Here is a 12,138-nt window from a genome sequence, read left to right as displayed (position 1 = left end):
TCCAAGTCCTTGCAAAATTCTGTCAACACACTATGTCGTTATTTATACGACAGCATGCAGATATAGACATAGATGAAGCATATATAAATGCTTTTGCAATGTTGTTGCAGTGTTGCTGTTGTCTAAAGGGGAAAAAAAGTACAGGTAATTCAAGGCAATGTATGCTTTGCTTGATTTATTAGAAGAAGAAGAGTTTGGATTTGATATCCCGCCTTTCACTCCCTTTAAGGAGTCTCAAAGCGGCTAACAATCTCCTTTCCCTTCCTCCCCCACAACAAACACTCTGTGAGGTGAGTGGGGCTGAGAGACTTCACAGAAGTGTGACTGGCCCAAGGCCACCCAGCAGCTGCATGTGGAGGAGCGGAGATGCGAACCCGGTTCCCCAGATTACGAGACTACCGCTCTTAACCACTACACCACACTGGCTCTTTTATTATTAAAATTATTAAAAAAATAATTCTGAAGTTCTGCATTTCCTTTAAGATGTACTTTGTGGAGTAGCACACCCTGGGAGAAATTATTTAAAAATTGCACTAATGAGTGTCAAACTGCATTGCAAGGCAGTTTGAAAATTGTCCTATTAATTAATGGTGTAATTAAGCTTTTGTCATTGACATATCATATTTCTGACAGGAATAGATGGCCTATGCAAGCCTGCGCCAGGCAGCAATCCAGGCAGCTAGTGTGTATAATGGATGGCAGCAATTTAATGCAGGTTTACAGTGATGGGACCACCTGCATTGGGGGAGAGCTGGCAATAGCATACCAAGCAGTTCTGTGCAGTGCATCTCGGCAAAATCGCCTTAGCTTAGATTGATGGAATCCTCCCTTGGATGACACATTAGCTCTTTGCCATTAAACCATAAAAAAAGTGTTTCTCGGTGCTTTTGTGACAAAAATGTCAATTAACTTCCAACTTTCATTTCCATTTAATTTCGTATTCCCTGACTCATTTGCATATTAATGTGAACGTGGTATAGAACAGTTTGATTAGAATACCTTGGTAAGGCTAATAGCATGTAATGCATACTTATTGGGTATAATAGTTAGAAAAACATGAAAGTTTCTGGAAAATTTATTACCATGGTAGTATCTTCACATGGGAAGGGGGGGTGGGGTGGGATAATATCAAGCCATTGACAACATGAGTAGGTGGCATATTCAATAGGGCCGACTAAAAATAGAATGAGGGTAGAAGAGAAATTTCTAAGTGCAAATGAGTGCAATATAAACCATTTTATTCTGTTCCTCCCTTGGCAACAGATCTCTATTAATTCTAATATTAATAATTTATAGCCTAGTGCAGTTAACAAGAACTCAAGAATTTAATCTGGGGGAGAAAAGAGGAAGAATGCTATGAGGAAAGAATTTAAGTGTAGGACAGATTTAGCTTCTTTGTGCCTACACAACTCACGTGCTCAGATTTGTTATTGCATGTCCAAGAATGCAAACCTTTGCTGTTTGTAACGGTTGAGAAATGTGATTCTTCTGCTGTCACTAACTAGCCTAAAATATAGGAAGAGCAAGGTAGTAAAGGCTAATGCAATATTAAAACAAGTACCTACCCTGATTTAAATTTCTGAAGTTCCCTGCAGCTCAAAACAGGAATGAGATTTCATGGACTCTGTTTAGGAGTGTCCATTTAAGGAGAGGAACTTCTTGACAGGTTATTTCCCTCAGCATCACCTGAGAAAAACCATACTAGCTTTACACAATGAATTACTAGTATTATAAATAGAGCTGAGCTTCCACCGCCCACCCCCACCCCCAAAAAGCAGGTATGGAAAGTTTGGCAAACTTCCCTTCTTTTCAGCAATTTGGGGGAGGGTCTTAAAAAAGGATGAAAAATATTCATGAGGGGTATAATCCAATGGATGCTCCCAGCCAGTTGCTGCTGTGCTGCAGTGAAACCACTGTGATGCATTGTGGCAAAATGGAAAATCTTACTGATGCAGGACAATTGTTTCAGCATCATGGGATTGCGTTTCCCTTCATAGGCACCAATTAAAACTGAAGACAGATGGATGGTTTTATTTGACTTCGGCAACACTGTCATGTATTCCTTCCCTGGTGCAGCTCCAACACTGTTCTTTGTTTCCAGAGCCCTTATTCTCCTCCAGTTGGTTCCTGCCATCCAGGGATCCCGCAGGGGATGTGGTGACATCAGAGCACCACATGGCCAATCAGGTTTTGATACATGGCAGGGACACTGAAGTCAAATGAAACCATTCTGTGAGCAGAAAAAATGGGGATTGCAAATGATACCAATGATAAAGAAGAACATAGGGAGCAGGGGAACTGGGAATTTCCACTGATAACTAAATTAACACAGTACATTAGAACCAGGAAAAATAGATGAAGACAGAATGAATGTATAACAACCAGGATCTCCTTTACTGAATATTGTAAAAAAAAAAAAAAAAAACAACCCCACAAAAATCACCCTGTTGATTCCAAAAATATTATATTTCTTAATGTTTGGAAGTTATTTCAGTCAGATTTTGATTTTTCAGAGATCATGGCTACTGTGTATAATATTTTGAAAGCTAAATCTGTTTTAAAGCTATCGTTTTATTATGCAGCTCTTTTAATTTTATTGCCTTATATATTTACATGTGATAAACCATGTTTCTTATATTATTTCACATTAGCAATGGTTAGTATCAGAGGTCTCTGTTTTCAGCATTTCATACCATTTTAATTTGCATATGCAATTATTTTTGTGGTTAAATTTGCAAATAAAACACCTCACAAACAAACAAAAGCCTTGCACATATTTGGCAGGCTGGCTTTATCCACTCAGAAAGGGCTACGATTCTTGTTCCAACGAAAAGTAAGGTGACTAGGTTGTGCCTACAGCAATCCAGTCCAAAGTCAGATCTGAATTGATCTTTGTTTTTGGTAAGGTAAAGGTACCCCTGACCATTAGGTCCAGTTGTGAATGACTCTGGGGTTGCGGCGCTGGGACCGAGCAACAGGAGCTCACCCTCTTGCAGGGGTTCAAACCTCCGACCTTCTGATTGGCAAGCCCAAGGCTCTGTGGTTTAGACCACAGCGCCACCCATGTCCCTTGTTTTTGGTGCACAACCCCAATTACTACCATTGTTAAAGAACAGCAGTCAACATGTCAGCAAATTGTGGAAGTTCTCTTGGAGAATGCCGACATCCAAAGATACGGCAATCCCACATAGCCATGTACCAAGGCTACTGCCAGTTTTAGGGTGGTGTGGGTGGTTCCCCCACATAGGGTGCCGAGCCAACAGGGCACAAAATCATCATCATCATCATCCTATATTTATGCAAGTACTTAATTGGAGCCTCCTAATCGAGCGTCCGCGTTGTGCGTGGGCCCAGGGCGCCACCTCCCATCTGTGGGGTGGGGGTGGGGGATGAGCCCAAGCCACATGATGGCCCCACAGTCACGGCACAGCCGATTGGCCAATCAGAGAGTGGTGGTGTGATTGTGGGGCATTTAAAAGATGGCGGCGCATTGCTGGGGCTTTCACCTGGCTTTGCGCCGCCAAACACCTGCCCACCCGCCCTCATTTTTAGGTGTCTGCTTTGGCCTTGCTCTGGACTTCTGTTGGCCACCTGTTTTGGAACAGGTTCTGGGTAGGAATTTTTTCCATTTGGCAGATTGGCACTGATCATTTGGTTATCACCTACCTCTTAGCAATTGTCACAACTTTGTAAGGTTTGGCTGTTAGGCATTGGCTTTGTGAGGTGTGGGGGAGGTGAGGTGCGGCCATCACCTGCCCCTCCAGGTACAAGGGTATTCCATTAAAGGAATCTGTAGGTCTGGATTTCATCCGAAGTCCACTTGGGGGGCTGGGGCCATGCCAGGACCCAGCAGGATCCCTGGGGTGAGCTTCAGTTGGTCGCCATCGACGGAGCTCTCTCTTTTGGTGGTTTCCCCTTACAGACTTCCTGCAAGGCGGGCAGGAGTCAGATATAGTTTTTGCCAATGCCTAAGCCAATACCAAGGGACGCGGGTGGCACTGTGGGTTAAACCACAGAGCCTAGGACTTGCTGATCAGAAGGTCGCTGGTTTGAATCCCCGCGACGAGGTGAGCTCCCATTGCTCGGTCCCAGCTTCTGCCAACCTAGCAGTTCGAAAGCACGTCAAAGTGCAAGTAGATAAATAGGTACCGCTTCAGCGGGAAGGTAAACAGTGTTTCCGTGTGCTGCTCTGGTTCGCCAGAAGCGGCTTAGTCCTGCTGGCCACATTACCCAGAAGCTGTATGCTGGCTCCCTCGGCCAATAAAACGAGATGAGCACCACAACCCCAGAGTCGGCCACGACTGAACCTAATGGTCAGGGGTCCCTTTACCTTTTTAAGCCAATACCACTCACATTTCTGTAATCAATAAAGTTGTGGCCTAAATTTTGCCCATCAACCTTTAAACTAAAATACTGTGTCAGTGAGTTTTTATTAATTTTTTTTGGGGGGAGTGCGCATGGCCTTGGCGACGCACAACTGAGAATATCCATTAAAAAGGGCAATGTTCCAAAAGGAATTATTGTGAAAATAAGAAATATTTAGAGGATAGGGTGCCAGATTTTGACTGCAAGAGCTTTCTTGACCTGTCTGCCTGAAACACTTCTCTGCCAGCCTCCTCATATGGCTGTCTGGTATCCCAGCAGCAGCAGAAATTCTACATTCCTTTCACCTTTTTTATGTCTGGGATCTGAAATGAAAGATCAAGAGAGAAAGGGAGCCATCCTGGGACAGTCAGGTTGGTTGAGAGAAAGCTGACCAGAAGGAGATAAGCTGTGGTGATTTTTTGATATATTTTTTTGAACACCCAGAAGGTGTTCGCATGCAGAGGTCATGTGGACCACACAACTTAGATACATTCCCAGCACTCATAATTTATGCTATTGGGTGACAGCATCAACCCGGGCATGTATACTACAGTACAGATTGATATTCTGTGTGTCTAGCATAATTATGCCTTGATCCCCTCTCAGACTCGTAACTCAAGAATGAAAATAAAATTGCCTGCTGCAGTGATGGCTTCCAGGATTTCTATCACAATAGCTGAAATAAATCTAAGTTACAATCTGCCATAGCCTTTACGCACCTGAGGGTCAGTGGGCAGCCAAGATACAAGAGTGTCCTGCAGTTACTGCCAAGTTTCAAAGGTGATCTCGGCTAAAGATCTGAAGACTTCATACTGACTGAATATGTTTCTAAGTGACTTGAGACACAGCATCTCTTTTGATGGCTTAGTGGATGTCCAATATATTTAAATTAAAATAGTGTTTCATTACATCGGATCAGACATGGAATTACTTTGCCATTAATTATAGGTAATCTGCACTTTTACATTAACTCCATTACCAGTAATAGACTTTTAATGTGGTACTTACATTGTGCTTAAAGGGTGAGCACTGATACTACTTGGAAATATCTAAAGGAGAGAATGAGAAGGGAGATTAGGGGGGAGAGGATAAGACGTGGGGTGGAGAAGGGAAAGAAAGGGAAAGAAGGGGAGGGAAGGAAAATGGGCCATCAAAAGGCTAGAGGAGGTAGCAGTGAAGAAAGAAAAAGCAGCAGAAGAGAGCAAATTAAAGGACAAAACAGGATAGGACATTGGTGTGATCATTAACATACTGAAAGCTTATTTAGTGCTAGAAGAAATAGGTCACAACTAGGACTAGTTTCAAATAGCTAAAGGCCATTTCAAATATTACACAATGCAAACGGATCTGCACCAAACCATTTGTGTATTTGCAATTATGCTTGTTACCACCACACTTTATACATTCAGGATACCTTTAAAATTGTAGCATTCTGGAAATACTGATACCAGCAGTTATGGATTTGGGGATCTGTTTATGGGGAATAAATATAACCATGGAACTCGGGGGGGGGGGGGGAGGAAGAATCACTGAATCCACAGTAGGCTTGGGAGTAGTCCATGTTGGTTTTTTCGCTACACTAGGAGGCAGGCCTCTAAGACATCAAGGCCTACCAGGACATTGTAGAGCAAATTGCAATCTCCATTAACAAACTGGACATCCAAAAAACAGTCTACTGTCTGAATTTTTGGAGGTGGACCAGATTAACTTTCCGCATGCTGAAAAAAGTGCCACAAAACTTGGGGCCAGTTAAACAAACTTTGATAAGGCGAACTGTTGGATTGAAATGTTCCTTGCTTTGCGTTTATTAAGGACTGGAAATTCATTTTGGACTTTTTGCATGAAAGAGAAAATGAACTAAGAGATGGAAAAGGGGCCCCACCCATTTGTCCTCTGGCACAGAGCACCCTTTCATGTGTTCTCTTAATGACCTGTCACCCAAGTGATTACCTGAACATTGGAAGCTAGTCTGGCTTAATTAGCTCTTAACACATGCCGGGTACAAGGATTACATGACTGCACCCACAAATGCATAACAATACTATGTGTGCCAGCAATACTTCTACCTTGGTCCTATGGCTCTAAAAACATTGTGTCCAGCATCCCTAAAGAGCTGCAGTAGATGAAAATATCACTCCTTTTTCTTTCAAGTTACACAAAGTAAGAGCTCCAGCATGAAATAGAAAGAATTAATCCATTTCAGTGTGTCTTTGTTGGCAGTACAGAACTACGGTCTGACATTATGTAACCTCATGCAAATATGGATATATCTATCTGTCTATCTATCATCTATCTCTATCTATCTATCTATCTATCTATCTATCTATCTATCTATCTATCTAATCTATCTATCATCTATCTATCTATCTATCTATCTATCTATCTATCTATCTATCATCTATCTATCATCTATCTATCATCTATCTATCATCTCTATCTATCTATCTATCTATCTATCTATCTATCTATCACCTATCTATCACCTATCTATCATCTATCTATCTATCTATCTATCTATCTATCTATCTATCTATCATCTATCTATCTATCATCTATCTATCATCTCTATCTATCTATCTATCTCTATCTATCTATCTATCTATCTATCTATCTATCACCTATCTATCATCTATCTATCATCTATCTATCTATCTATCTATCTATCTATCTATCATCATCATCTATCTATCCTCTATCTAACTATATCATCTATCTATATCTATCTATCGTCTATCTATCTATCTATCTATCTATCTATCTATCTATCAATCATCTATCTATCTATCATCATCTATCTATCATCATCTATCTATGGATGAGGTTACATAATATATCACAGAAAAACTGTCAGAAGATAAGGAAGCAAATTGAAAATACTTTAAAAATGCAGAAAAAACATGAAGGAGGGGTCCACGCAATCCAGCAAGAGAAAGTCACTGCATTTCTTTAAGATTCTGCTTTAAACTATACAGCCCTGCCTCTATTGTTTAAGTTAAAACAGCTTGATGTGCTAAATGTAAAAAATAAATAGAAACACAGACTGTCGTTCCTGTTCAATTATATTTATGATGATGCTTTGGAATTTGACAAATTTACAGCAAAAATCTTGAGCTGTAAAGATTTGCACTTCCTCTAGCAGCATCTTGTTATTTAAAGGATTTGATATGCAAAATCTTAGATGCTGTATCCAGACACACTTCACCATGTGTGAAAGACAATGGGTTTTAAGGTTGTCTTTAATAATTTACCCAACTCTTCATTTCCTTTCCAGCATTTTCATCTCCAAAGTGTAGTGATAACAGCACTAAGACTTTATTAGCTGGAAAACTATTTAAAAGGAGTCATACAAAAAGCTATAAATGCATTTGCAAACTGGAATCTTTTCAGGAACCATTCATCAAGCTTTGTAGGCTATGCTAAAACAAATAGAAATAAAATTCTTCCCCAAGGCAGTCTAAATTCTGTATCAAGAAAAGCTAAATTTTGTACCTTGTCTAAATGCCAATTGAACACATTTGTAAAATATATCTAATTCGCATAATTTATTCAGCAGTTTTTGTTGTTGTACATATTTTATTCTGGATTGTTCATCATAGGAGAGCAAGGACCATGAAGCCCTCTCCGACCCAATCGACCCAATCAATTCATTATTATTTTTTGTTCCGAGGGGTTAGTTCTCCCTTCCCCATTTATTTATTTATTTATTTATTTATATTTTATTAAGTTTTTTCAAAAGAAGAATAAAAGATTACAATAGAACAATAAACATCAAAACCCCAACAGACACCAACATTCAAACAATAAAAAAGAAAAATCGACCCAATCAATTCAGCCACCCCTCTGGTCTGGGAAATTTCTGCAGGCATTGCTCATACAAATTTTCAGATATAATTTGATAGCCCCAAAGGTGAGAAATTTGCTATTTACTCTAGCTAGCTATCTGAGGTTCTCGGGAAAGTAACGTTTGTGCCCAACACCACATTCTGCATCTTTCCCATGCTTCTCCAGAAAGGCAGCATGTAGAGTAAGATGGAGAGAGGCCTGGCTATTGCCATGTTATAAATTTGGGAGGTCAGTTTGGACGAAACCCTGGAACCTCTTCCATGCCTGCAATCCTGTATCTGTGAGGGCAGACTGTATCAGAGGAAGCTTGCCAAACCAGCTCCTTTGTCAGGATAATGACTTTGGCTGGCTAGTTAAGTACCACAAATCAGCATATCCAGAAAAGTTGCCCTGTGCCATAGAAACAAATGGGTTCATCGGTTTACACATTCATTCAGTCAGATAGACAGTGGAGCTGACAGTGCAGATTCCGCAGAGAACAACTTGAACACTCTTCACAGTTTCCACTGACTGCTGCTGCTGCTATCAGCAGATTTTGGTAGATAGTAAACAGAAATGGAATCATTCAGGTAAGGACATTTTGGGAGAACTATAAGCACCACGACCACTGTGGGCCCTGCTATTTTAGATGTCTGAATCTCTGATTAGGTTGTAGACCCATGGGACCCACAGTGGTAGAACCCATAGTGTGAATTCTCCGGGAAGCAGCATGTATGTTCTGTGGCTAGCGTGCCATTTCAGTCATGCTCAGAAAATTCAAAAGTGTCTCCTTCCACTCACAGGGGAATTTGGCTGCAACTGGACAAATTCTCAAGGAAACACAATCCCCTCCTCACGTCTACTTTTTGCTATGGTGGGAATATGGATTAATAATTATGTGGGTTTTGGGGGGTTTTTCCCTACAAAGCATTATAGACGCAAGAAGTATAGGCCTCTCCACCTCGTAATTTGAAGGCTGTCCAGAAACCACATATGGTTGATCAAGAACATGGCATACAAGAAACATCATGGTTTGTTGCCAATCTATTACTTGGCCTGTTACAATATAGGGCAGGGAGGCCACAATATTCCTTTCCCCACCTTTCATGTTTAGAAAAAGGATTTCCATTCAGTTCCAAAATTCTTATTCTCATTCTTTTATGTGCTCATCTATTGACACAGGAGGCTGTTTCAGAGAAGCTCTTATTTAGTGCTGTGCTTGCATCAGATTTGCAACAACATGAGCTTCAATTGCTCTATAAACCCCAGGAAAAATGCATTTCACAGTGCATACAGATTCCATCACCTTTCATTACTCACAGGCCAACCTTTCTTCTAGTTTAGTGTTCACCCAAGATGAACTAATAAAAAGCCTCAAAAACATTTCTAGGAAAATACAAGGTGTGCATGGGATGAAAGGCATTCTCAGAAAAAACTCTTCATACCAAAGTCTGATTTTGACAGTCATCTCATTCTTCTGTATGTTTCTAAAAGCTTTCACTAATAGGAAATTTGTGTCAGTTCAGTGAGGTCAATGAAATAGCACTGTATCTTGCAGTTACATTTGGAAAGAGAGGCTTAAGAGACCAGCTGGTGCTACAGAGGACTGCCACTAGCAAGAGATTCTTTGAGAGACCTGCTTACCTGGGCATTGTGTGGACTAGAGCTTAGAGTCAATCGATGAAGCTGGTTAAAAAGAGCTTCACAGATGACAAAAGATTGTAGCCATAGGCCAATAGTAGAATACATGCTTTGCATACAAAAGGTCCCAAATTTAATCCCTGGCATCTCCAGGCAAATCTGGAAAGGCCCTGTCTTAAAATCTGGAGACGGCTTGTCTACACTTCCGCTTGTCCTGTGTCTAGGAGGCATGTTTCTGAGCAGTTTTCTGCTTGACCTGTGCATTCTAGGCATGAGTCTGAGCGGTTTTGCCTTTACCCTGGAATACCCGCTCTTTAGTGCTAAATCAGAACAAATGGCAATCCGCAGAAAACCCAATTGCCATTTGTTCCAATTCAGTGCTGAAGATTGGGTTTCACTGGGGGAAAGTGGTGGGCAAAGGGAGGTTTGGATAACCCCTCTGTGTAGACAATACTTAGATGGAACAATGACCTGTCTTAGTATATTGCAACTTTCTATTTTCCCAACTTAATCAGTTAATGGAACTCCCTACTATAAGATTTAGTGAAGGCTTTCAATAGAAATTGAGGTCTATTTGCTGTGATATCTAAATAGAGAAACAGAAACATACGGTATCTTTTTGGGGTGTGCAATGGCTTTGCATGAACCCCAAACTGGAGGAGGGTACCTCTGGGAGATTTTTTGGCTTTTTTGAGATGGGGCCTATATGAGGCAACTTGAAGCAGTGATCCCCTAAAGTGCCTCAAAGCACCTCCAGGACTCAGACACAGACACCCCCCCCATTTTTTTTTGCAGAGTAGTGTCTGCAAAGAAGTGATATTCTGCCTTTAAGCTTACCCCTTAAGGAAAAAGACCAGGGTGTGGTGAGAAGAGAGAGAAGAAGAAGCTTTGCAAAAGCAAAACTTCTGTCTCTACAATTAAGAATAATGCCAGGACCAGGAGGCGGGAGGGGGAGCGCCTTAATGACTGACAGATCCAGCGTGTAATCAGAGATAATTATTTTACCAGCGCTCCAATCCCAGTGCTTTGGGGTAAAGATTTTGAGTAGAGATGGGGAAGATTTCAGTTTGAACCTCGCATTCTGTATCTGCCTAGACCACACTTGGATCATAACACAGACATGTGGATTAGACCGCATGTTTATGAAACTTTCCAAAGCATGGTTCACTCTAAATTTCATTGCATTTTCATAAGCTGGTCCAAGAACTTCTCCAGTTCTTCATTTTTTGCAAGCACGTAAGTAAGTAAGTAAGTAAGTTTCTAGATTTTTGCAGCAGCGAGGTAGTGTGACATATTCTGTGCTCATTGAAAACTGCAAATAAAATCATCTGTAAGGCTACCCAGGATTTTGGGGTGTGTGTGTTAGGATGTTTGCCCCATAGCCATCTTTATATCCATATAATTATTCAGGAAAGGGATGGCAGTCGATAGACTAATTAAAACTTCTGACAAAATTCATAACATGCCCCTGCATCTAGTCACAGTTTTCAAGGAATGTGGCAATGGTGGTGCTTTCTAGTCGCTGCAAGCTGAGACATGGAAGCTGAGGCTGATGAGAACTGTAGTCTGAAACATCTGGAGGGCTCCAGGTTCCTAAAGGCTGTAGCAGGTCATTTCCATCGAAATTTGCACCAGTGTTTGAGGATCTAATAACTACCTTGCTTATGAAATGTCATGTCAGAGCATTAGTTGCAGAGATATTCACGCACAATCCCATAAACCCCAATTTCTACCTTTCCTGGTAGCAAAAGCTAATCTGTTTTTCCTTGTGCTACAAGTGGCCTCTGTACCAAATTTGGTTCAGATTTGTCATCTTGCTCCTGAGATATTGAGACTGCATCATACATACACTAAATTAATGATTTCTCTTCTGAGAAAGAACAAACGTGTAAGAATGCCAAAGTCATTTATCCTCTTCAGAACAACATACCATTCAACCAGAAATCAATAGCCTACTTACAACATTTCATGTGCATGGAATGGCATAACAGCCCCTGCAAACTTTCAGAAATGAACGTCGGATTAGGTGGGCTTTGGCAAGGTAATTCTGATGCCCTTGTGGCTACAGTGACCAGCACTTGTGTTGCAATCTGACGAAAGAAAGGAGACTCAGACAATGGGGTGAACCAAGGCCACTTTTTATTCATAATATCTGCAGGGGAGATTAGAAGAGCGGGAAGCTGAGAAAGCTAAGTTCAGCTTTGGTTGAGCCAAATGCTTCGCACTTCAAGCAGCTTGATAAGGCACAGCCCCCAAAACCTAGGCCTCACGTTATGGTAAGCAGGGAGGCTTTTCCCCCCACCCATCCAA

General features: G+C 41.1%; 2 long non-coding RNA genes across 2 annotated transcripts in view; one reads left to right on the top strand and one right to left on the bottom strand.

Annotated features, from left to right (window-relative positions):
• Window positions 1-489: 489 nt before the first annotated feature.
• LOC310844132 lies at window positions 490-12,122 on the bottom strand. Its single transcript, XR_014563970.1, has 3 exons — window positions 11,789-12,122; window positions 5,374-5,414; window positions 490-1,686 (listed from the first exon to the last, which is right to left on the bottom strand). It is a non-coding gene; the product is annotated as an uncharacterized lncRNA (long non-coding RNA).
• Window positions 8,206-12,138, top strand: part of LOC310844118 — a 6,928-nt gene continuing 2,995 nt past the window's right edge. The window contains exon 1 of the long non-coding RNA XR_014563954.1: window positions 8,206-8,272. This is a non-coding gene — a long non-coding RNA (uncharacterized lncRNA). The remainder of the gene's footprint in view (window positions 8,273-12,138) is intronic.

The sequence above is a fragment of the Podarcis gaigeae genome (assembly GCF_964106915.1).
Source record: "Podarcis gaigeae genome assembly, chromosome: 4".
Lineage (NCBI taxonomy): Eukaryota > Metazoa > Chordata > Lepidosauria > Squamata > Lacertidae > Podarcis > Podarcis gaigeae.
Note: the sequence above shows the minus strand (reverse complement) of the source record. Positions and strands in the feature narration are given on the sequence as shown.